General features: G+C 48.3%; 1 protein-coding gene across 5 annotated transcripts in view; it reads left to right on the top strand.

Annotated features, from left to right (window-relative positions):
• Positions 1-26239, top strand: part of LOC142466928 (CMP-N-acetylneuraminate-beta-galactosamide-alpha-2,3-sialyltransferase 2-like) — a 129558-nt gene that overhangs the window by 7487 nt on the left and 95832 nt on the right. Inside the window, exon 1 of one of the 5 annotated variants that reach the window (XM_075572571.1) lies at positions 18041-18131. The exons of the other annotated variants lie outside the window; for them this stretch is intronic. The gene's annotated coding sequence lies outside the window, so the exon portion shown is untranslated. Of the gene's footprint in view, positions 1-18040; positions 18132-26239 lie in introns of those variants that run through there. 5 annotated transcript variants of the gene reach the window in all.

Below are 26239 nucleotides of genomic sequence, written 5' to 3' on the forward strand. Positions count from 1 at the left end.
AAAGTCCTGCGGGACGAAACGCGTTGGTGCGTTCTCCTACCCCATTGCTAAGCTGACTAAATAAAGTACCACTTTTTATTTCATTTGGAGTTGGCCATATTCACTTTTTTTGCACTTTGGATGCAGATGGCTGTGCTCCTTCCTTTTTCTACATACTCTTACCTACACTCACGGGGAATTCAACTTATATAGGAACACACAGTCAGTTAAATGGCAGTAGCCCTTCTGTTATTACCTTCTAGTGCTGGATTGTTTATCTACTACACCCCATGGGTTAGTGATATCTCACTAGGGACTGTCATATGGGGTAGCTGTGTGGGCACCACTAGGTCCCCACCTCTCCCTGGGGTGACTATTTCTGTTATAATACAGTTGTTTCTGGATATTGGATCCATTCTGAATAGACTTATGCTTGTTGTGAGCTTACTCTATGATACACCAATTTACCACATAATCCACACACTATAGGGAGACAGAGATACATAATTTGAGGAGAGAAAGAGGGAGAGAGCTGGAGACACACAGCATGGGAGAGAGAGAGACACAGCATGGGGAGAGAGACACAGCATGGGGAGAGAGAAGAGACACAGCATGGGGAGAGAGACAAAGCATGGGTGAGAGAGAGAGACACAGAGAATGGGGAGAGAGAGAGACAGAGAATGGGGAGAGAGACAGAATGGGAAGGGTGGAACGAGAATGTAAGGATGGGGGGATGAGAATGGAGGGATGGGGATGAGGATGGACGGATGGGGTACGAGAATGGAGGGATGGGGGAGAGAGAATGGAGGGATGGGGGAGAGAGAATGGAGGGATGGGGGGAGAGAGAGAATGGAGGGATGGGGGGGTGGGAGAGAATGGAGGGATGGGGGAGGGAGAGAATGGAGGGATGGGGGGAGGGAGAATAGAGGGATGGGGGAGAGAGGATGGAGGGATGGGGGAGAGAGAATGGAGGGATGGGGGAGAAAGGGAGTGACAGCATGGGGGGAGAGAGAGTGACAGCATGGGGAGAGAGTGACAGCATGGGGAGAGAAGGTTACATCATGGGGGAGAGAGAGAGATAGCCTGGGGAGAGAAAGAGAGACAGCATGGGGTTAGAGAGAGAGAGAGACAGCATGGGGAGAGAGAGTGACAGAATGGGGAGAGAGAGAGTGACAGCATGGGGGAGAGAGAGAGTGACAGCATGGGGAGAGAAAGTGACAGCATGGGGAGAGAGAGGGCCAGCATAGGGAGAGAAGGTTACATCATGGGGGAGAGATATAGCATGGGGAGAGAAAGAGAGACAGCATGGGGAGAGAAGAGAGACAGAATGGGGAGAGAAAAAGAGACAGCATGGGGGGAGAGAGAGAGACAGCATGGGGCGAAAGAGAGAGAGACAGCATGGGGAGAGAAAGAGAGACAGCATGGGGAGAGAGAGAGAGACAGCATGGGGAGAAAGAGACAGTATGGGGGGGAGAGAGAGACAGCATGGGAGGGAGAGAGAGAGAGAGACAGCATGGGGAGAGAGAGAGAGCATGGGGGAGAGAGAGAGAGACAGCATGTGGAGAGAGAGACAGCATGGGGAGAGAGAGGGAGACAGCATGGGGAGAGAGAGAGACAGCATGGGGAGAGAGAGACACACACAGCATGGGGGGAGAGAGAGAGAGAGACACAGTATGGGGGGAGAGAGACAGCATGGGGGAGAGACAGACACAAAGCATGTGGGGGAGACAGCATGGGCAGATAGACAGAGACAGCATGGGGGGAGAGAGACACAGCATGGAGAGAGAGAGAGAGAGAGAGAGAGAGAGAGAGAGAGAGAGAGAGAGAGAGAGAGAGAGAGAGAGAGAGAGAGAGAGAGAGACACACACAGCATGGGGGGAGAGAGAGACACACACATCATGGGGAGAGAGAGACACACACACAGGGAATGGGGGAGAGAGACAGACAGAATGGGGGAGAGGGAGACACAGAGAATGGGGGGAGAGAGATAGAGAATGGGGAGAGAGACACACAGAGAATGGGGGAGAGAGACACACAGAGAATGGGGGAGAGAGAGAGACAGAATGGGGGAGAGACAGACATAGAGAATAGGGGGAGAGAGAGAGAAAGAGAAGGGAGAGAGAGACACAGATAATGGGTGTGAGAGAATATAGGGATGGGGGAAATAATGGAGGGATTGGGAGGGGGGATAGAATGGAGGGATGGGGGGGAGAGAATGGAGGGATGGGGGAAGAGAGAGAATGGAGGGATGGGGGAGAGAGAGAATGGAGGGATGGGGTGGGGAGAGAATGGAGGGATGGAGGGGAGAGAGAGAATGGAGGATGGAGGGGAGAGAGAGAATGGAGGGATGGGGGAGAGAGAGAATGGAGGGATGGGGTTAGAGAGAGAATGGAGGGATGGGGTTAGAGAGAATGGAGGGATGTGGGAGAGAGAATGGAAGGATGAGGTGTAGAGAGAATGGGGGGATGGGGAGAGAGAGAGAATGGAAGGATGGGGGGGAGAGAGAGAATGGACGGATGGGGGGAGAGAGCAAAAGAGGTGTGTGTGAGAGAACGGGGGACAGAGAGGGATGGAGAGACATAAAGGGGAGGGGTGCAGTTGGTAATGTCATTTGTTTTATAAATATCTTTTTTAATGTGTCCCGGCTTTAACTTTTGTAAATCTGGTCACCGTTCCTAGGAGGAATTGACCCCTTAAACATGTCACTGCCATTAGTACACTTTGCCCCTAGGAGGGACTGACCCCTTAACCATGTCACTGTCATTAGTACTCTTTGCCCCGAGGAGGGACTGACCCCTTAACCATGTCACTGCCATTAGTGCACTTTGCCCCTAGGAGGGACTGACCCCTTAACCATGTCACTGTCATTAGTACTCTTTGCCCCGAGGAGGGACTGACCCCTTAACCATGTCACTGCCATTAGTGCACTTTGCCCCTAGGAGGGACTGACCCCTTAATCATGTCACTGCCATTAGTACTCTTTGCCCCTTGGAGGGACTGACCTCTTAACCATGTCACTGCCATTAGTACACTTTGCCCCTAGGAGAGACTGACCCCTTAACCACGTCACTGCCATTAGTACACTTTGCCCCTAGGAGGGACTGACCCCTTAACCATGTCACTGCCATTAGTACACTTTGCCCCTAGGAGAGACTGACCCCTTAACCATGTCACTGCCATTAGTACTCTTTGCCCCTTGGAGGGACTGACCCCTTAACCATGTCACTGCCATTAGTACACTTTGCTCCTAGGAGGGACTGACCTCTTAACCATGTCACTGCCATTAGTACACTTTGCCCCTAGGAGGGACTGACCGCTTAACCCTGTCACTGCCATTAGTACACTTTGCCCCTAGGAGGGACTGACCCCTTAACCATGTCACTGCCATTAGTACACTTTGCCCCTAGGAGGGACTGACCCCTTAACCATGTCACTGCCATTAGTACTCTTTGCCCCTTGGAGGGACTGACCCCTTAACCATGTCATTGCCATTAGTACACTTTGCCCCTAGGAGGGACTGACCTCTTAACCATGTCACTGCCATTAGTACACTTTGCCCCTAGGAGGGACTGACCGCTTAACCCTGTCACTGCCATTAGTACACTTTGTCTCCTTTAACCACATATCTAATTTGAGCTATGATTTTTGCAACCATTGCGCCAACTGCCAAAAAAGGAGGAAGCAGTTACTGAACGCGTGTAAAGGGTAACTAAGTACTTTCACTATTACTCACATCAGTATCTGTGTTAAAGTGGAATTTCTGTGTAAACCGCAATGTACAGACAGACTTGTAACTTACGCGGCCACTTTAGTATTTCGAAGTGTGAAGGTGCGAGGGCCACTTTTATATCTCCGCACATACAGGCACCACTGCTTTTTATTTCCCACCCTCAGTATCATTACTTTATTTTCACACCGAGTACCACTACTTTATTTTCACACCCACAGTACCACTACTTTATTTTCCTACCTGAGTATCAATACTTTATGTGCAAACCCGAGTACCATTTCTTTATTTTCATACCTGAGTATCAATACTTTATTTTCATACCCGAGTATCACTACTTTATTTTCATACCCGAGTATCACTACTTTATTTTCATACCCGAGTATCACTACTTTATTTTCATACCCGAGTATCAATACTTTATTTTCATACCCGAGTATCACTACCTTATTTTCACACCCTAGTATCACTACCTTATTTTCAGACCCTAGTACCACTACTTTATTATACCAGGCCCAATACTACTACTTTATTTTCACCCCCCAAGTATCACTACGTTTATTTCCACCCCCTGGGTACCAATTTATTTTCACACCCACAGTACCATCCCAATGTCTGCCTGTGCTTCACTTTGGGTCTAGGAGGGATTAACCTGTTATTACGCTGCCAGCGTTTTCAGTACGTTTTTCCTCCGGCAGCCATGGGGTTAATTCTTTTTGGGCCACTCTGTTTATCCAACGCGCTTATCCCCCAGGACAGATCTGATTCCGCGTTCTCAGTAACTAACTAGATGCTCTTATTCCCACGGCACGCAGGAAGAATCCTCTCTGCTCTGGAGCTTGAGGCTTGACACTATAATTTGACAGTGCGACTTAAATGCAGATGGGACCTTCCTGTCTTATCGGAAAGGGACAGAGCAGTTACTGGGAGTAAGGGGAAAGGGGGATAGTTAATGCTGCATTAGAGATATAGGGGGGGGGGAGTACAGCGGAAAGGCTGAGAAATGCAGCTTTTAACTTGAAAGAAGAAACTGATGCACAAGAAGAGGGAACCATGAAAGACAGGTCAGTTTCGTGTGTGTGTGTGTGTGGGTGTGTGGGTGTGTGGGTGTGTGTGTGTGTGTGGGTGTGTGTGTGTGGGGCGGTGGTGTGTGGGGGTGGGGGGGGGTGGGGATGTGTGTGTGTGTTTTCACATTTTTAGTTGTGGTGGCTGAAAAAGGCAACAAGAAACCTTCACCGTTAGCATATAGCAAATAAAAAGATCACTTGTGAGCACATTCACATGTGACAGGTCTGCAGCCCTGCCTTTCACCATTATCACCTAGCATACAGTGCTTCCACTGCAGCAAGGGATTCTGGGAAATTACATGAAAATGAGCACACAATGTGTCGCCTTTTGCCTGAAATCCATTTTACATGGAACCCTTATAGACCTTGAGAATTATCACTACGAAGTGTCCGATCCGGAAGAATGGACCCCTCGCGACACGACCGCAGTGTCACTATCTCCGGAACCTGCAGCTTTAAGATTTTTACGCCGCGGGTCTGGTGACAGTAAGTCTTGCGACATCGGTACCTGTATTGTGTACATTGAGCTTAACACAGATAATACTGTAACTATATATAGATGTATCAGGCTTTGTTGCTTTCTGAGGTGCGACACACAGGGGTGTACTGTGAAATGCAGAGATACTGGAGTGCGTTTTGTTATCTGCATCACTGGTTGCCTGCTGCTATACCCGAGTGTGGCCGGGAGAAAGGCGGCTACACCACTGTTTTTCAACCACAGGGTTTTCCAGGCATCCCTAAAAGAGGTACGTGCAATTTTTAGGTTATTAAAAAAATGATGCCAAATAACAGAAGAATTTACAATGCATCTGATCAGACACGCTTTAAGAGTGGGTTGGGGTTCCTTACAATGCATATGATCTCAGATGTGCTATTAGAGAGGGTTGGGGTACCTTACAATGCATATGATCTCAGACGCGCTATTAGATAGGGTTGGGTTTCCTTTCAATGTATCTGATTTGAAACGCACTATTAGAGAGGGTTGGGGTTCCTTACAATGCATCTGATCTCAGACGCGCAATTAGAGAGGGTTGGGGTTCCTTACAATGCATTTGATCTCAGACTCGCTATTAGAGAGGGTTGGGGTTCCTACCAATGCCTCTGATCTGAGACGCGCTATTAGAGAGGGTTGGGGTTCCTTACAATGCATCTGATCTCAGACGCGCTATTAGAGAGGGTCGGGGTTCCTTACAATGCATCTGATCTGAGACGCGCTATTAGAGAGGGTTGGGGTTCCTTACAATGCATCTGATCTCAGACGCGCTATTAGAGAGGGTTGGGGTTCCTTACACTGCATTTGATCTCAGACTCGCTATTAGAGAGGGTTGGGGTTCCTAACAATGCATCTGATCTGAGACACACTATTAGAGAGGTTTGGGGTTCCTTTCCCAATCTTTGCTATTAGCATGGTTAATTTTAAGAAGCTACTTAGACTGTTAAAAATTCTTTACAAAAGCTTGTTGTTGTTTTGTTGTAGGTGGGATTGCACCTTTAATCTCTTAGCGAAGGAGTTAAACAGAGCTCTCTGATTAGCTGGGAAGATGTGGTGGGGGGGGGGGAGGATAAGTGCTGATAATGGAGTAAGTTTGTTTTGTAAGCCTTTAACAGCAGGGCAATTTATACTGGCACATTAACACTTAGCAACAAAATAGCAGAGCTGGAGCACAGTGGAGCCATGTGTCTCTAGGGACACAGCACTGTTATAAGCGGAACACAGGGTTACACTGTTGGAAGTATTCAGCAGTTATAAGCGTGCATGGATCTGTGTATATGTGCAAGTGTGCATGTGAACTCTGTGTGTGCCACTGTATATATCAGCGTGTGTTTGTTTATAAAGTATGATAATCATAATAACTTTATTTATGTCGCGCTTTTCTCCCAATGGATCTCTTCACAGTTACAAAAAGGGAAAAAGAAGAAAACATATAAGGTTATAAGAGAGACCAAACACAAGGAAAGATATAATACCGGATGGGACGGTGCTGTAGCTATTAAAAATCGGACAGGTTGTGGGTCAATAATTAAATGCCTGGGTAAACAGGTCGGTCCTGAGCCTGTGCGTATAGATTCCCAGAGAGGGGCCTCTAACTGTACGAGGCAGAATGTTACAGAGAGTGGGAGCAGCGCGGCTAAGAGCTCGGGCACCAAAGGAAGTCACGGAGATCCTGGGAACTGTTAGCAGACCTTCATCTGCAGATGAAAGTGAGCGAATGGGCGTGTAGGGAACTAGAAACCCCACAGGTAGCTGGGACCCCGGCCATGTAGGGCTTTGAACATCAGCAACATAATCTTTAAATACATTCGCCATTATACGGGCAGCCAGTGCAGAGACCTATTTTAGTAGACACTAAAGTATAACGTCTCATTAAGTCCCTCAACAGACCTATGTGGATCTGGCCCATAGTCCAGTCACCTGCGGGGACCACCTGATGACCCCCGGGCACCCACAGGGACCACCCGCAAGGACCACCCAAGTGCCCCCAGGCACCTGCGGCCTCTGGTATCAATAAGGTGGGTGTAGAGGAGGTGGGTATTAGTGTTGTTGTGTTTTTAATGTTTATTGTAGGTAGCAGCTGTTTTTATATTAAACTTAATACTAGTGTAGATGAGCAGGGGGTCTCCAGAACAGAAAGGCGTTGATTTGAATGTATTTAAATGTCCCGCATCACGTGACTGTGGGAATAAAATGTACAGGAGATACCAGCACCCCATAATGGGGTCTGTATCTCGGGAAGCAGGGGGTCCCCGGACCTGAAATCAACGCGGTTCTGCTCCAGAGATCACCTGCTCATCTACACTAGTATTACATTTTATATATATATATAAAAAAAATTGATCCCTGGCGAGATATACGCAGGGATTTGTGGCTCTCTCTGTGCAGCTCTCTCTGCAGCTGAAAGACATCGCCGGATTTGGCCTTTTAGAGAGGCGATCTTCATGTCACCGGCTATTCGCCCGTTTTGGGAATTGTGCTATCACAGGTAATTGAGGCTTTCTGAATACCGTGATAGCAACGCTAAAAAACAGGCAAATTAAATAGCCCAACGATTTTTTTTTAATGAACGCTTAGCATAGGCCCCTTAGGCTGAGGCCCCAATACCTCCGCTGCACGCGCGCCCGCGAGACTGGCGGCGCGTGCAGCCGATTCCCCGGTCTGCAGGGAGCTGCAGACCAAAAGACCGGGGGGGGGGGCGTGGCGGGAGAGTAACGGGGTGCGGGCATGACGTCACCCGGCAGGTTCGCCCTCATTGGCTGAACCGCTGGGGGGCGTGGCATAGCGCTCCGTAGCGAGTCCTGCTCTCAATTCTATTGAGAGCAGGAGCAACTCGCGCCACAGTGCTGCGGCCCCCCCTCGCAGCGGGCCCGGTGCCATTGAGGGGAGGGCTCTCGTCCCTGCAGCGTCCGCCACAGCGGGCGCTGCAGTAGCTAGCGGGGACCAGCCCTTAGTGTCTAATATGTGCATAATATGTGCATATGACCCAATGCTACTAAAAAGTGCCTCATGAGTGAGAATAGGGGGTATTTTAGCTACATTTCAGAGGTGGAGATGGCAGGATTTAGTGAGGGAGTGAATGTGAGGAATGAAGGAGAGTCTAAGATGACCCCTAGGCAGCGGGAATGAGGCGTTGATAAGATTGTTGTATTATTAACAGTGAGAGAGAGTTTGGGTTAGGTGTGAGAGTGGAAGGAGGAAAGTTTACTAGTTCTATTTTGGACGTGCTAACCTTCATGTAACGTGAAACATCCAGAAGGAGATTGCAGAGAGACAAGGGACAAGAGAGAGGGGGAGAAGTCAATTGTGGGTGTTATCAGCATAGAGATAATACTGAAAGATAACAAAAATAAAAGAGTACCTGCAGCACTCAAAAACAGCTGTGACACTAATATAGGTCAAACACAAAGCAATTTAATGCAAAGAGCAAACAAATCTCCTAAATAGAGCATATTGCATAGGGCACTATCAAGATGCACGTACTCAAACAAATACTCCCCCAGACAGTGGTACAGTATACCCAGGTGGAAGTGGGACACGGATCACAAACACACTGATTTACTACACAATACAAGCGAACAAACAAGTGGAAACAGATTTAAAAAAAAGTAATCAGGACCATTCTCGTGAGAGCTTACACTCTAGAGGGAATAGGGGCGAGGTTGAAACAAGTGGCTGCTCTTTATGGTACTGAGTAAACCTGAGGATGGAGTATGTTCCAGCCACACATCCGGTGCCATTAAGGTTTGGGGGTGTCAGATACCATGTACAGGCAGTCCTTGGTTATCCGACACAATGCGTTACTCAAAATGGCGTTGGATAGCGAAACGTCTTAAAGCGAAACACGTTTTCCCATAGGAACACTGTTTAAATGAAAGGTTCCGTTCCTGAAGGCATTTTTAACACTAAAATACACCAAATATTTTAAGCAGGCAATAAGATATGCAGCACACACATAAATTATATAGTGTATATCCTGTATTATATATATAATATAACATAATTTATATTAATATAATATACTAGCTTTTGTGCCCGGCTTTGCCCAGGGAATGTAATATTGAATACATCCATCCACCCATCCCCCCCTATTGGTACATCTCCCCCCGCTGCCGGCACATGTATCGCCCCCCAGCTCCGCTGGCAAATCTCCCCCTGTTAGCTGGCACATCTGCCCCACCCCGCTGGTACATCTCCCCTGCTAGCTGGCACATCTCCCCCCCTCTCCCCGGCCCCCTTCCCCCGCTGCTGGATTTGTGTGTGGGTGAGATTTGTCTCTATGTGTGTTTGTCTGTGTGTGTCTGTCTGTGTGTGTGCCTCCCACCAGCTGCCAGAACATGTCCCCGCCACCCCCTCCCCCCCTGCTGGCGTCACATCTCCCCATGCTGCTGTGGCATGTCCCCTCACTGCCGGCACATCTCCCCGCCCCCCTGTTGGTACATCTCCCCTTGCTGGCGGCACATGTGTCCCCCCCAGCCCCGCTGGCACACCTCCCCCCGCTAGCTGGCACATATACCCCCCAGGCAAGGACACACCCCCTCCCTTAGTAGCCACACACCCCGCCCCCTGCTCCTGCTCTAACAGATTTGCTGGACAGCCGAGGGAAACTTAGAATGTCCATAATTTGGGAGGTGAGTCACATTGGAAGCTCAAAATAGATGCGTTGACATACAAATCCGCAGCAGAATGTACAGTGAATGTTTCGTTGTGCTACGTGGTGCCGTTTCTGAGATTTCGATGCTTCGGACATACAAACAAACAGACGGAATCCAATTTAGAATTATAGTATAGATTATATCGTATAATATAATATATATATTATATACACATAAACAACTTTTCAAAGCATAAAAATGAACATAGGTATGCATTGCATAGCGTTGGATAAGCCATTCTGTAACGCCTGTATGCCCCCAGACCTGGCCAGTCCCCAGTACTGAGGTGGGTAGGGGTATAACACGCACCCACAGCAGTGAGGGCATGCCGGAGTGTAGTAAGGTGTGTTGCCGGGCCTGGTGGAAAAAGGGTTAACGTGATACTTGCCGAGTCCGGGGTGCCAGAGGTATGGAGATCCAGATCCAAGAGCTGTGGGTCAGGGGCAGGAGAAAGCAGCGTAGTGAGGTCCAAAGCAGAGTCCAGGGATAGCGAGGTACACGTAGTCAAACAAAGCCGAGATCAATCCAAAGGTATCCAAACAGAGACAGGGACAGGAACAAGAGCTGTAATAGATAACAGAGCTTGGCATAGACACTGCACACAGGAGCCACAGATAAGCTATGCAGAGCGAGGAAGGAGAGGGCAGACTGGTGTTATAAAGGAAGGAGGGCCAATAGTAGCAAGGGGTGGAGCCTGTCTGGGTGATCACAGGGATAGGTCCAGGTAAGCAGGGAAGGAGACAGGGGTGTGATCCAAGGTAATCGCCTGCAGCCGATGGGGGGTGGAGCCAGCGGCGCGGGAGGGCAGGTAAGACGATCAGGTGCACGCGCCCTCTGTAAGGCTGCCGTGCGCGCGCCCCGGCCGTGCGCGTGAGAGTGCGGCAAGTGCCGCGGAGGAACGGCTCGGCGTGGGGGAGGAACAGGTGAGAGAGCGAGGAAGCGGGGAATCGGGGCGGAGAGCCGCCGTGGGGCCTGAGGTGACGGGGACCCGCTGAGAGCCGTGTTTCCCCCGATCCGTTACAGTACCCCCCCCCCCCTTGAGGATCAGACTCTGGATGATCCTCCCAAGGTTTGTGAGGAAATTTCTGACTAAATTGTTTGAGAAGGGCTGGAGCATGAATATGATGACAAGGTACCCAGGAGCGTTCCTCCGGGCCATATCCCTTCCAATGAACGAGGAACTGAAGTCTGTCCCTGGACCAACGAGAATCAATAATGGAATAAACTTCAAATTTCTGTTGTCCTTGTATTACGACGGTCTGGAAAATGTACATTTTGGACAAAAGGTTTCAGAAGGGACACGTGAAACGCAGAGGGTATCTTCATGGTGGGAGGAAGCGAAAGTCGATATGCTACCGGGTTGATCCGTTCGAGGACCTTGAAGGGACCCAAGAATCTAGGAGCCAGCTTCTGGGAAGGAGTTTTGAGCTTGATATTTTTTGAAGATAGCCAAACTCTGTCTCCAGGTTTGTATTCTGGGCCCATCTGCTTGCGTCTTTTTTTTTTGAACGGAGCCTTGCAAGGATCTTTTCCCTGATGAAGAAACCCACGGGTTTCGAAACGCGTTGGAAAAGTTATTAACAGTATTGCCTTCAACTGTACTGTCCTACTACGGCGAGCTGACCCAGTGAAATCGGCGCCAATATCGGCAAGAACCCCGCGGTGACGTCACCAACCCGGAAGGGTCTGAACGGAGGGGAGAGAGAGGATTTCAGCTGGCGTGGAGCTCCGCTTTGAAGCAGCATTCTATGGGAGAGCTGCATACGTGTTGATTAGTTTATGGGAGAAAGAACTTTCAGAGACTCCATACTTACCTAAGCAGGAACCTGTGTCCGAAGAACCAGCGTCCACATCCATGTGAGGACATCTGATCTGGCTTCCACGTGGTGTTTGGGTAACATTATCCCGAAAATGCTTGTTTAACATCATCTTGATGTACGCACGATACTCACCTTATTTATTGTTTATGTCAATATAATTTTTAATACACTATGAGCGTTGTGCGCTGTGTTTTTTCTGTTTTTATCTGGAGACGTGAGTATCTGCTGCAGGAACACCAGAGGGGAGGGAGGAGAGGGGGAGGCTGCTGAGATGGAACCCATAGTTAATGAAAAAAAGCGACTCTTGCGTAGACTCATTATTCAGCGGATTAATAGCGAACTCCGCCCAGGGTAATAGGTCCACCCAATTGTCTTGAGATTCTGACACAAAGCATCTGAGATACTGTTCCAAGGTCTGATTCATTCTCTCCGTCTGGCCGTTGGTCTGCTGGCGGTAACCCGAGGAGAAGAGGAGGGAAATGCAAAGTCTCTGAGAGAACGCTCGCCACAATTTAGAGATGAATTGAGTACCTCTGTCTGAAACAATGGAAAGTGGCACGCCGTGTAACCTGAAAATTTCTTTAGAAAAAATGTCAGCCAAGGTAGCTGAATTGGGGAGACCCTTGAGGGGTATAAAGTGTGTGCTTGGAAAACCTGTCCACTACCACAAGGATCGTATTCATCCCTCTACAATTTGGAAGTTCCACAAAAAAGTCCATGGAGATATGCTTCCAAGGCCGTTCCGGAATAGGAAGAGGCAGGAGGAGGCCAGAAGGTTTGTGTCGGGCGGACTTGCTCTGAGCACAGACTGGACAAGCTCTGGTGAAATCAAAAATGTCTTTGTTCATTTTAGGCCACCAAAAGGTCCGTTTAATAAGATCCACTGTCCTCTTGAAGCCTGGATGACCAGCAGATCTAGAAGAATGCCCCCACTGTAGGATCTTGTGGCGAAAACGTGGAGCAGTGTACAGACGTCCTTCTGGCACCTTAAATCTCCTACGGATATGAGCCTGGGCTTTATTGATCTCATCCAGGATATCAAAATTATTGGCAGAAATAATGTACTTTGCGGGGAGAATCGTCTCTGACAATTCGTTAGATCCTTCCTCCGTAGAAAATTGTCGGGAAAGAGCATCGGCCTTGATAGTCTTGGTACCTGGAATATAGGAAATCGTGTAATTGAAACGAGAGAAAAACAGTGCCCAACGTGCTTGACGGGAACCCAGACAACAAGCCCCCTCAATATACAATAAGGTTTTGTGATTGGTGAGAATAGCTACTGGCTCCTTGGTACCCTCGAGGAGATGTCTCCATTCTTGCAGGGTTAATTTGATAGCCAAAAGTTCACGGTTCCCGACATCATAATTTCTCTCGGCCGAAGAGCATTTCCTGGAAAAGAATCCACATGGATAAAGTCTTTCTTGTGGAGAATATCTTTGTGAGAGTACTGCCCCAGCTCCCACCCATATCAGAAGCGTCTACCTCTAGGGTGAAAGGAAGGGATGTATCCGGATGGCGAAGGATGGGGGCGGAGACGAAAGCTCTTTTGAGGAACTCAAAGGCTTTGATGGCTTCAGAGGACCATGCTGTCGGATCAGCCCCTTTCTTGGTCAGAGCAGTAATAGGTAGAGCGAGTGGAGAAATTACGGATGAATTTTCGATAGTAGTTAGAAAAGCCAAGGAAACGCTGAACGGCTTTTAGGGAATTCGGCAACGGCCAATCCATAACAGCCTTCAATTCCTCAGGATCCATGGTGAAACCTTTATCGGAGATTATATAGCCAAGAAAGGCTGTGGATGATTGGTGGAAGAGACATTTCTCCATCTTCGCGTAGAGTCTATTAGCACGAAGCCAAGAGAGAACCACTTTTGTGTGACGAATGTGCTCTTCCAGGTTCTTGGAGAAAATGAGGATATCGTCTAAGTATATGATGACGAAAATTCCCAGAATGTCCCGGAAGATATCATTCATAAATTCTTGGAAGACGGCAGGGGCATTGCAGAGGCCGCACGGCATCACTAGGTATTCGTAATGACCCAAACGCGTGTTAAATGCAGTTTTCCATTCGTCACCGTCTCGTATTCGGATAAGATTGTAGGCTCCTCTCAGGTCAAGCTTGGAAAATATAGAGGCTCCTTAGAGCCGGTAAAAGAGTTCCGAAATTAGAGGAAGAGGATACCGTTTTTTAACTGTAATCTTGTTAAGCCCACGAAAGTTGATACAGGGTCTTAAAGAGCCATCCTTCTTTTTCACAAAGAAGAAACCTGCCCTGGCGGGGGAGGTGGAGTTCCGAATAAACCCTTTCTTAAGATTCTCCTGGATGTAGGTCGCCATAGCCTCGGTCTCGGGCACAGATAAGGGATATGATTTAGACTTGGGGAGTGTGGTTCCAGGAATTAATTCGATGGGGCAGTCGTATGAACGATAGGGTGGTAGAACTTCAGCCTGAGTCTTGTTAAAGACATCTAAAAGGTCATGGTATACCTCCGGCAGGGTAGAGAGAGGAGAAGTGGTGTCGAGGCCAGCGAGCACGGTAACGGGAGGAGTGACCGTCTTCTCCAAGGTAGAAGCCCACTGGGTCGGTAGTTCATTGGTCCAATCAACACGCGGGTTGTGAAGCTGGAGCCACGGCAATCCCAGAATAACCTGGTCAGTAGGAGAGTGGAAAACATCCAAGATGATGACTTCAGTATGACCATCCGCGGTGGTCAGGGTGAGAGGAATATATTCCCAAATAATGAAGGTTGGTTGGAGCGGTCGACCGTCGATAGCCTCCAGGCTAATGGGTGACTTCTTCTTGACTAACGGGATTTGGGTTTTGCAGGCATAGTCGTGATCCAAAAAGTTACCACCAGACCCGGAGTCAATGAAGGCTTCAACCTCTACCTTGACATTATGACCCACAAGAGTTATGGGGTGTAGGATTCTCTTCGGTAGCTCTTTGGGGGAAGAGGGGCAAGGAGAAATGGTATCCAGTAGAAGCCCATCTACCTTTACTGGGCATTCTCGTTTCCCGGTTTCAAACGATAGGGACGTAGTTGGTGTTCCGGGGAGCCGCAGTAGTAGCAGAGACCCTCTGCGCAGCGGCATGTTCTCTCAGCGGTCCAAAGCTGTTGGCTACCGATTTGCATCGGTTCGGGGGCGTCCAATGCAGGAAGAGCCATGGGAGGAGACCTAGGAGAAACAGGCAAGGAAGACAGTAAATGGGGGTGCTGGCGCTCATGACGTCGCTCTTGAATGCGCTGGTCCATCCGGATGCTGAGGGCAATGAGATCCTCTAGAGATGAGGGATGAACATGAGCTGCGAGGTCATCCTTGAGGGATTCGGACAAACCCTGTCAGTATGCCATGGCGAGAGCCTCATTGTTCCACTCGGTTTCTGCAGCGATGGTGCAGAACTCCACCGCGTATCTTGCAGCCGACCTGCGACCCTGGGAGAGATGAAACAAGGAAGAAGCGGCAGTCTCCCTACGCGCTGGTGTGTCAAAGATCTGCTGAAACTCTCGCCGGAATTTGGGGTAGTCTTGGGTTATGTCTGATCTGTGTTCCCAGAGGGGAGAAGCCCAAGCGAGAGCATCGCCAGTGAGCAGGGCATAGACATAGGCCACTTTAGAACGACCAGAGGGAAAGCAAGACGGGGACATCTCGAACTGGACGTCACACTGGTTCAAGAATCCCCGGCAAGTAATACCAGTAATACCGGTTGGGAGGAGGAATACGTGGCTCCGGATTGCCCATAGGTACTGGGGCTGGGGGTGACGGTGCAGCTGGGGATTCCCGCAGGGAGAGATTAGAAAGTTTTTGTGCCACGGCGGTGACTTGGTCATTTAAAAATTGCCAGTGTTCCATAGTGACACCTTGGCCACCTCAGGGGGGTCTGCATTTGTTAGGCTCTGCATAATGTAACGCCTGTATGCCCGCAAACCTGGCCAGTCCCCAGTACTGAGGTGGGTAAGGGTATAACACACACCCACAACAGTGAGGGCATGCCCGGAGTGTGGTAATGCGTTGCCGGGCCTGGTGGGAAAAGGGTTAACGTGATACTTGCTGAGTCCGGGGTGCCAGAGGTACGGAGATCCAGATCCAAGAGCTGTGGGTCAGGGGCAGGAGAAAGCAGCGTAGTGAGGTCCAAAGCAGAGTCCAGGGATAGTGAGGTACACGTAGTCAAACAAAGCCGAGATCAATCCAAAGGCCTCTGTAAGGCTGCCGTGCGCGTGCCCCGGTCGTGCGCATGAGAGTGCGGCGTACGCTGCGGAGGAACGGCTCGGCGTGGGGGAGGAACAGGTGAGAAAGCGGGGAATCGGGGCGGAGAGCCGCCGTGGGGCCTGAGGTGACGGGGGCCCGCTGAGAGGCGCATGTTCCCTGATCCGTTACACATTCGTTCTAAAATGAAGCGTTGTAAAACGAAGACTGCCTGTTGTTTTGTCCATATGCAGAGCTAGCTGGGGGAGAGTACGTAAAGAGAATTACAGAGAGATGGGGCAGCACGGGTGAAATCTTGAAGGCAGTAGTGAGAGGAGGTAATAAAGGAGGTGATGAGGTGAAGGCCATAGGTAGAATGGAGGAAGTACAGTATTTGGTGACAAGAGCTGTCCTGGAACCACTCTGTTTGTTTTCCCTGTTCTGAGGCAGCCATTACTCCTAAGTATAATATTGTCACATTGTTGCTTCCATTTGGCTTTCCTGACGGTTTCCCTGGCAACCCCACCGCATTTCTTAGTCAGGTTAACTGTTCCTGGCTCCCCCTGCTAGTTGGCATAATCCTTGCCCTATTTCCTGTTAGCCCAGGCTAGCATGCTTCTCTTTTAGTTTCAGCAGCCATCTTGAGCAGTCACCTCTCCTATCTCCTCTAGTAAAGTGATTGCAATTGACCTATCCCTATACTTTGCATTATCCCACTGCCATCCTATCTCCCTTTTCCCTCCATTGCTCCCCTGCCCCAGTGTTTTCCCTCAGTACCTTTTCCCATTTCTATTTTTCTTGTTGTTGACCCAATAAACTCTTCAGCAAATAAGAAGATTCTCTTGCTTGGTATGTGGGATTGAGTTAAGCTGCCTGTCTCTACTCACTTGCCACTGTGAGCTTGAGTCAGAACAATGGCTGAGATGTAAGGACGGGGGGGGGGGCAGAATCATTGCAAACTTTGTAGATTAGTCAGGATTTTTACTTTTTATGGGAAGGCAGTTTAGGGATTGGCATAGTAGAGCAGCAGAAGTGGAGCGAGTTGATGAGTTGATGAGTCTGTAAGTAGCATTTTGGATGGATTAAAGTTGGGACAGGCAGATGAGGGAAATGCCAACTAGGAGACAGTTGCAGTAGTCAAGGCATGTGTAAGAGGCAGGTGCAGACGTAAACACAAGGAGAAAGATTTGGGGAAATCTTTCACAAGGCAAAATATACAAAAAGAAACAAAATAAACACCTATCCCTGTGTAAGGGCTAACTCACTTCCCAGTCCTTCTGTACAAGACTGGGAGGAAAAGCCCCTTACCAGCCTATCATCCCAAAGTCTCAAAGGTTACTTCAATGCAGCTGGCCTATCATGTCAGTCTCCAGGGGCTGGATAGTTGTCTGCTTGAGGGTCCAGCCTCTGGCAGGGTCCTGCGTCCTCTGTGTTCAGGCATAGAGATTTGGTCCGCTGGTGTCTTGTTGTCAACACACAGTCCTCCTGTGTGCTCAAGACTCTCCAAGTGCAGTTTCAGCAGAAGTTTTTAAACCTGTCTGATAACTAGTTGTTTAACTTCAATTAACCAGCTCCCTGCTGGTTTCTCAGACCACTGAAGCTTTCTATTGCAGCCTCATTGAGATAGGGTTGCTTCCCTGTTACAGAATGACGAAAGGAGTGAGTTGATTTTCAGTTGTGTCATGAGTGAGAATAGGGCTTATTTTAACTACAATTTGGAGGTGGAGATGGCAGGAGTTGGGGGATTGAATGAAAGGAATGAATGAGAGGGCAGAGTGAAAGATTATCCCTAGGCATCGGGCTTGGGGTGTTGATGATGGTGGCATTATTTACAGCGAGAGAGAGTTTGGGTGTAGGGGTGACAGTGGAAGGAGGAAAGATTAGTAGTTCAGTTTTGGACATGTTAAGATTCATGTAATGGTGGAACATTTAGGTGGCGATTGCAGAGAGAGACTGGACAAAATAAAGTAAAAGATTTCACCAAGAGAAGAGGTATAGAGTGACGAGAGCAGAGTGCAAAGTACAGCCTTGTTGCAACCCTATAAAGTGAAGAGTGAAGGAGGCAGAAGGAAATACTGAAGGAGGGGTTGTCTAGGTGGGACGTGTGTCGGGAGAGAGCTGTACCTCTGCTCCTAAACTTTGCCAGCTTGGCAAGAAGACAGACACTAAAGTTTGATCATAGGATTTGTTGAAGAAAATGGAATAAGGTGAGCTGGACCTCCTCTTGAAACTGACTCATCACTGGTTCTTCTCCATGTTTAACCCATGCTATTCCAGACCAAACCCACAGCAGGTAAATTGATGGCTCTGCTTTATCTTAGTAAAAAAAAAAATTACAGTTGTGATAAAAGAAAGTTGTTCATATAGATGTCATTGGAGATACTGTACCAGCTGCAGACTGCTTCCATATTTCAGATTACCAAGTATAACAGGGACATATCCCTGTTTAAATAAAGCAGCCTCCGAACTCTGAGAATCCAGAAGATAGAGAGTTAATTGCAGCCACTCAATTAACTAGTCTCCACTTGGACTAATGAGAGCTCTGTAAAAATCCTCATGTGAGACACATGAGAGAGATTCCTTAGCTCCCATTTGGGCTGACAGAAGGAGAGCAGAGAAGCCTGCACACAGACACTGTCTTGAGCAAAAAGGCTGTGCTGAGATCAAGACTCCCAGACACCCAGAGACCTATATTTCCTGGACACAGAGGACCCAGGAACCTGCCAGAGACTGACATGGAGAGCCACCTGCTTAAGGTACTTCCTTAGACTTTGGGGTGATAGGCTGGTAATGGGACTATCCCTCCAGTCCTACAGATAGGGTCTGGGGAAGTAAGTTAGTCCTTACAAAGGGATAGGGGTTTGTTATTTTGTTGTTGTTTTTTTTTTTTTGCCTGTATAAAAGAACAGGCTCAATAAAGCCAAGATATAATTCCACCCAAATCGGTCTCCATTATATGTACCTCTGCACACATCTCTTACACCAAGCTGTACTTAGCTTGAGCTACAGTAGGTAAATGTATGGAGTAGTGGGTAAGCTGTTGATACTGAATACAAAAAATTATCAGCTCAATACTTCCATGAGCATCAGTACCCTCTGTGGGGCCAATATATAAAGTAATGTTAAATCAAGAAAAATGACACTATATATACAGAACAAGAATTAATTTATATTTTCCACCCATTACGTGGACAGTCCCGCCAAGGTGCAGTCATGGCACTGGCATGTTATCAAGGGTAAATGTTAGCGATTTACACCCTTCTTATATAAATCAAACGAAATGACATCTGTTTTCCAAGTTATTTGTAACTTTTATTATCTCCGTAGTAACTAAATGCTTTGGTGCGTTTATACAATCTTTATTAATCTCTTGTGTTAACACTGTAAGATGTTCGATATGCAGGCAAATGGTTCATCCAAAGTCTCTCTCTTTGATGTTTTGTGTGGGTAATAACGATAGCATAACTTGTTTAAAGAGCTGAAGGGGAAAGAACACTAATTACCAGATGACATTTGAACCAGGAAAAAATTGAAATAGACTTATTTTTACATAACAAGAAAATATTTTGACTTCAGGGGGATTGTACACTCTTCTGCCCCTCCTTACATCTCAGCCCTAATTTCTCGTTATGCACCATCCAGACTATTGCGTTCTTCTCAAGGATGTCTTCTTTCTACCCCCTTTGTATCTAAAGCTCTCTCCCGCCTTAAACCTTTCTCACTTTCTGCCCCACACCTGTGGAATGCCCTTCCCCTTAGTACCCGACTAGCACCCTCTCTATCCACCTTTAAGACTCACCTTAAGACACACTTGCTTAAAGAAGCATATGAATAGCACTGTAGATATTCTGAACACATGATACATAAAGCTTGGCCCCCTGCAGACGCACTTACCAGAACTCCCTCCTACTGTCTCTGTACGTTCTCCCTACCTACCAATTAGACTGTAAGCTCCTCGGGGCAGGGACTCCTCTTCCTTAATGTTACTTTTATGTCTAAAGCACTTATGCCCATGATCTGTTATTTATATTATCTGTTATTTATTTGATTACCACATGTATTACTACTGTGAAGCGCTATGTACATTAATGGCGCTATATAAATAAAGACATACAATACAATACAACTGCATTTATATTTAATAAATTTAAGTAAAAAAACTGTTGTGCCGGCTATGTTGGATTCCCATATACAGCCATATTTACTATATAGTTGCATATGATAACAGAGTATGGGTACAAAATATTGGATCATTTAAATGTAAAGAGTAGAGATGGGCGGAACTGTCGAACTCCGTCTGCCGGAATTTCCAGAGCTTTCCATTCCAAATCCGTTCCTTGGGGTAAAATCCGCAGACGGATTGTTCCACTTTCAATCCATACGGATGAATCCAAACCCTCCACTGGATACAATCCGGCTGGATTTATAAGACTCCGATCCACGGATTCCACTACCCATTGTCGGACGGTTACAAATCTAACCACGGATCCATATCCTCAAATAAAAAAAATGTGCCCGTCTCTAGTAAAGAGTAACCCTGTATATGCATCATAAGCCTATTAAACCTCTGTCATCCTTCTCTCCCCCCCCCCCCCTTACTCATTTTTTCATTCACACATTCTCACGTGCCATATTTGAGTGACAATTGCGGCTATTTTAAAAATAATCAAAATATACACGCTCACTGCGGGCAACATGTAAAGATGTGCCAAACATGTAAAAAAAAACTGTATTTCCATTATGGGGGACAGGTTTAGCCCTCAACCTCCTGGGGGACCCTTATAATGCACTCTGTACTGTATGTCTTCGCTAGATTCCCAGGGGGGAACGTTCGCAATCACAGCACAAACTAAATGGAAGAGGGTAATCTTCTGGGACCGAAGAGGTTAACAGAGCAGACCGATGCTTGAAACAAATGTGTCGACCCATTTCAATAAATCAATTTTATATTTAGTGAACTCAAGTTTGCTGGTTCCTGTTCATCTATACCGGGGGGGGGGGGGGGGGGGGGGGATTCCACCCTCAGGGGGTGATTGAAGCGGGAAGCGGGTTCAGGGGGTGATTGAGAAGGTGCTGGGCTGTATATGTAACATTTTATTCCTTTTATTCTGTTAAAATAACACGTGGCTGATGCATCGTGTGAAATCTTCTTTATCTCCGGCCATATAAATGCGTGGTCGATACAGATTCACCCATTATTTTCCGTCTCAGTTCGTTACACGTACTTACTAAAAGGAGAGGGCCCTATACTAAACGTTTCAGTCCAGCGGGAGTACCGGTATGGCATACAGTTTACGGTATATATAATTTTTGGCATGGGGTGATTGGGGGCCTTGTTGGCCCCTTAGGGGTGATTAAGGTACAAAAGGTTAAGAACCCCTGATCACTGATTTGCCGCGTGACTCCGCCTGTGTTGTTAGGAGGAGATTATAACGGGGCGATTCACAGTCTCCACTGCTGTGTCTTTTCTTTGGCTGAAAGAGCAGCATAGAGGTAATGTCACTGCCTTTGAAACCTTCTGATTCATAATCCCAATGTCCGATCTCGTAGTAAAAATAACTTTATTTCATATACTGTACAGTAGTGCTTTTCTCCCAATGGGACACACAGCGCGTCACAATTACAGTATAGCGCACGATACGCAGCACATAGGATTGTTACAGACACCGTCCATGCTCAGAGGAGCTTACAATCTATGTTGTTGGTGCCTGAGGCACAGGGAGATAAAGTGACTTGCCCAAGGTCACAGGGAGCCGACACCAGGAATTGAACCAGGTTCTCCTGCTTCAAACTCAGCGGTGCTGTTATTAGTCAGAGCTTTCACTTACTGAGCCTCCACGCACTGAGCCTTCACGCACTGAGCCTCTACGCACTGAGCCTTCACGCACTGAGCCTTCATGCACTGAGCCTCCACGCACTGGTCCTCCACGCACAGAGCCTTCACGCACTGAGCTTTCACTTACTGAGCCTCCACGCACTGAGCCTCCACGCACTGAGCCTCCACGCACTGAGCCTCCATGCACTGAGCTTTCACTTACTGAGCCTCCACACACTGAGCCTTCACACACTGAGCCTTCACACACTGAGCCTTCACTCACTGAGACTTCACTCACTGAGACTTCACTCACTGGGCTTTCACGCACTGAGACTTCACTCACTGAGCCTTCACTCACTGAGCCTTCACTCACTGAGCCTTCACGCACTGAGCCTTCACGCACTGAGACTTCACTCACTGAGCCTTCACGCACTGAGACTTCACACACTGAGCCTTCACACACTGAGACTTCACTCACTGAGCCTTCACGCACTGAGACTTCACTCACCGAGCCTTCACTCACTGAGCCTTCACTCACTGAGCCTTCACGCACTGAGACTTCACTCACCGAGCCTTCACTCACTGAGCCTTCACGCACTGAGCCTTCATGCACTGAGCCTTCACTCACTGAGACTTCACTCACTGAGCCTCCATGCACTGAGCCTTCACGCACTGAGCCTTCACGCACTGAGCCTTCATGCACTGAGCCTTCATGCACTGAGCCTTCACGCACTGAGACTTCACGCACTGAGACTTCACTCACCGAGCCTTCACTCACTGAGCCTTCACGCACTGAGCCTTCACGCACTGAGCCTTCACGCACTGAGCCTTCACACACTGAGACTTCACTCACTGAGCCTTCACGCACTGAGACTTCACTCACCGAGCCTTCACTCACCGAGCCTTCACTCACTGAGCCTTCACGCACTGAGACTTCACTCACTGAGACTTCACGCACTGAGCCTTCACGCACTGAGACTTCACTCATTGAGCCTTCACTCACTGAGCCTTCACGCACTGAGATTTCACACACTGAGCCTTCACTCACTGAGCCTTCACTCACTGAGCCTTCACACACTGAGCCTTCACTCTTCACTCACTGAGCCTTCACTCACTGAGCCTTCACGCACTGAGCCTTCACGCACTGAGACTTCACTCACCGAGCCTTCACGCACTGAGCTTTCACTTACTGAGCCTCCACGCACTGAGCTTTCACTTACTGAGCCTCCACGCACTGAGCCTTCACGCACTGAGCCTTCACGCACTGAGCTTTCACTTACTGAGCCTCCACTTACTGAGCCTTTACTTACTGAGCCTTCACTTTCTGAGCCTTCACTCACTGAGCCTTCACTCACTGAGCCTTCACTCACTGAGCCTTCACTTACTGAGCCTTTACTTACTGAGCCTTCACTCACTGAGACTTCACTTACTGAGCCTTCACGCACTGAGCCTTCACGCACTGAGCCTTCAAGCACTGAGCCTTCACGCACTGAGCCTTCACGCACTGAGCCTTCATGCACTGAGCCTTCACACACTGAGCCTTCACGCACTGAGCCTTCACTCACTGAGCCTTCACGCACTGAGATTTCACACACTGAGCCTTCACGCACTGAGCCTTCACTCACTGAGCCTTCATGCACTGAGCCTTCAAGCACTGAGCCTTCACGCACTGAGCCTTCACTCACTGAGCCTTCACCCACTGAGCCTTCACGCACTGAGCCTTCACGCACTGAGCCTTCACGCACTGAGCCTTCACGCACTGAGCCTTCATGCACTGAGCCTTCACTCACTGAGCCTTCATGCACTGAGCCTTCAAGAACTGAGCCTTCACTCACTGAGCCTTCATGCACTGAGCCTTCACTCACTGAGCCTTCACTCACTGAGCCTTCACGCACTGAGACTTCACGCACTGAGCCTTCACGCACTGAGCCTTCAAGAACTGAGCCTTCACTCACTGAGCCTTAACTCACTGAGCCTTAACGCACTGAGCCTTCAAGAACTGAGCCTTCACTCACTGAGCCTTCACGCACTGAGCCTTCACTCACTGAGCCTTCACTCACTGAGCCTTCACGCACTGAGCCTTCACTCACTGAGCCTTCATGCACTGAGCCTTCACTCACTGAGCCTTCACGCACTGAGCCTTCATGCACTGAGCCTTCACTCACTGAGCCTTCACTCACTGAGCCTTCACGCACTGAGCCTTCACTCACTGAGCCTTCACTCTTCACTCACTGAACCTTCACGCACTGAGCCTTCACTCACTGAGCCTTCACTCACTGAGCCTTCACTCACTGAGCCTTCACTCACTGAGCCTTCACGCACTGAGCCTTCACGCACTGAGCCTTCACTCACTGAGCCTTCACGCACTGAGCCTTCACTCACTGAGCCTTCACTCACTGAGCCTTCACTCACTGAGCCTTCACTCACTGAGCCTTCACGCACTGAGCCTTCACGCACTGAGCCTTCACTCACTGAGCCTTCACTCACTGAGCCTTCACGCACTGAGCCTTCACGCACTGAGCCTTCACTCACTGAGCCTTCACTCACTGAGCCTTCACTCACTGAGCCTTCACGCACTGAGCCTTCACTCACTGAGCCTTCACTCACTGAGCCGCTCCTTCAGCCCTTCTAAACTTGGGCAAGTTATTTTGGAGCATGTATATGACTTAGGCTAAGTCCCCGCAAGCGCTGATCGGGCTGAGCGGGTGACGCCTGCGGCGGGGAATTCCATATATAGATATATGTAAGTCCCCGCTCACGCGGTGCGCGTGGCGCTCATGCACACACGCTCAGCCGCGAATCGGCAAACAAAAAATCTATACTTACCCGCACGCTCAACTACCCGCAATGCTCCCCCCTCCCCCGTACGCGCGTACAAGCAGGACACCTGGCGCTCATGCTTGGAGCGCTTTCCAAGCATGAGCGCGCTCTGCGCCAGCGGGGTCTTAGCCTTACTCCACAAGATACTGCAAGAAAGGGTTACTCTGTATCTGTGCAGTGTAAGGACGTCCTACACCAGGATTCCTTAAGATAAGCGAGGGAGGGGCCCAGTTTGCCTTCTAAAGATAAGCACAAGGAGCTACAAGGATGACCTTTAGTGATCTGATTTGGTATGTTCTTTATCAAAGACAAATAATGGCTATCTATGGAGTATTTATCCAAAATGTGAAGGGAGCGATAATCAGGAACACCCCAAAAAAGAAAACACAATAATAGTGTAATAAAATCACACAGTGATTGGCTTTTTAAAATCTTGGCTCGTATCTTGCCTCCTCGAGGAGGTTTCACACTGAAAGACCAGACTCTCACCCCGCCTCAAAAGATACCTTTATGTGTCTACACTTGATGTACATATTGTGAGTACATTTCTTACGTTTTTTACCTTATAAACCTGTGCCAATTGGTCCATACTATGGTCTCCCTTTGATATTTTTTACATGACTACAACTCTGAACAAGAGCATACCTGAATATGTTCCAATCCTGCTTTCCTGATCAACGCTGATTCTCCATTATCCTATTAAACGCTGACTCTTCACTTACTTCTTGTAAGTTAAAGATTCATACGAGCCAAGATTTTAAAAAGCCAATCACTGTGTGATTTTATTACACTATTATTGTGTTTTCTTTTTTGGGGTGTTCCTGATTATCGCTCCCTTCACATTTTGGATATCTACCATTGCCTATGAGGGAATTCGTACAAATTTCCCTGTGAAGGTTGAGAATTTCTTTTTACACCTTACATATCATTGCTTGTATTCACTATACCGTGTTTTAGCGCCTTCTAAATCACCTGGGTTATCTATGGAGTATTACAATATCCTGTGAAGCCTCTTCGCTGACCAAATCATCACTTATTGTCCTACCTTATCCATATGCCGGGTTTCTGGATATGGAAGATGCCTTCCATGCTGGAGGATAGTTTACGGCTCCATTCAGGTGAATGGCCCATACAGGGCCATATTCACTAAGCAGTGTTACCACATAGCGCCTTGAGTACCAGAAGAACTGTTACTATTCGTTCACTTGAATGAGCCATAGAGGGCCAAGCCGCGCTGAAAGGAGTCTGGTTGCATAGCACTGCTTACTAAATATGGCCTTTATTTTTCTGAGCAAAAATGAGATTGTATGCTCTTTGGGGCATAGACTCACTGTGCCTCTAATTTCTATGTACAGCATTGTGTATATTGTAAGCGCTATATAGGAAATACGCCTTCAGTAGTACTCTCTGCCTCTGTCCTCGGGCGAGCTGGGGACCTCTTCAGTTTTGGTTGGTGAAGTCCTGAGAAGCGGACAACCCTTAGCACCTGTTCCTAGTCCGGGAAGTCGGACCGGTTACATATTGTATAAGTATAAATGTTGATTAGAGCTCAGTGCCAAATATAACTGCTGACTAGAGATTGACAAATCCGGCCAAATCCGTTTCCCGGATTTTCTCGCATAACGCCCCCCATCCCAACCACTGCCCCCCCCCCCCCCCTCTCCTTCCAAAAAATCAGTT

The sequence above is a fragment of the Ascaphus truei genome, chromosome 15 (assembly GCF_040206685.1).
Source record: "Ascaphus truei isolate aAscTru1 chromosome 15, aAscTru1.hap1, whole genome shotgun sequence".
NCBI classification, from domain to species: domain Eukaryota; kingdom Metazoa; phylum Chordata; class Amphibia; order Anura; family Ascaphidae; genus Ascaphus; species Ascaphus truei.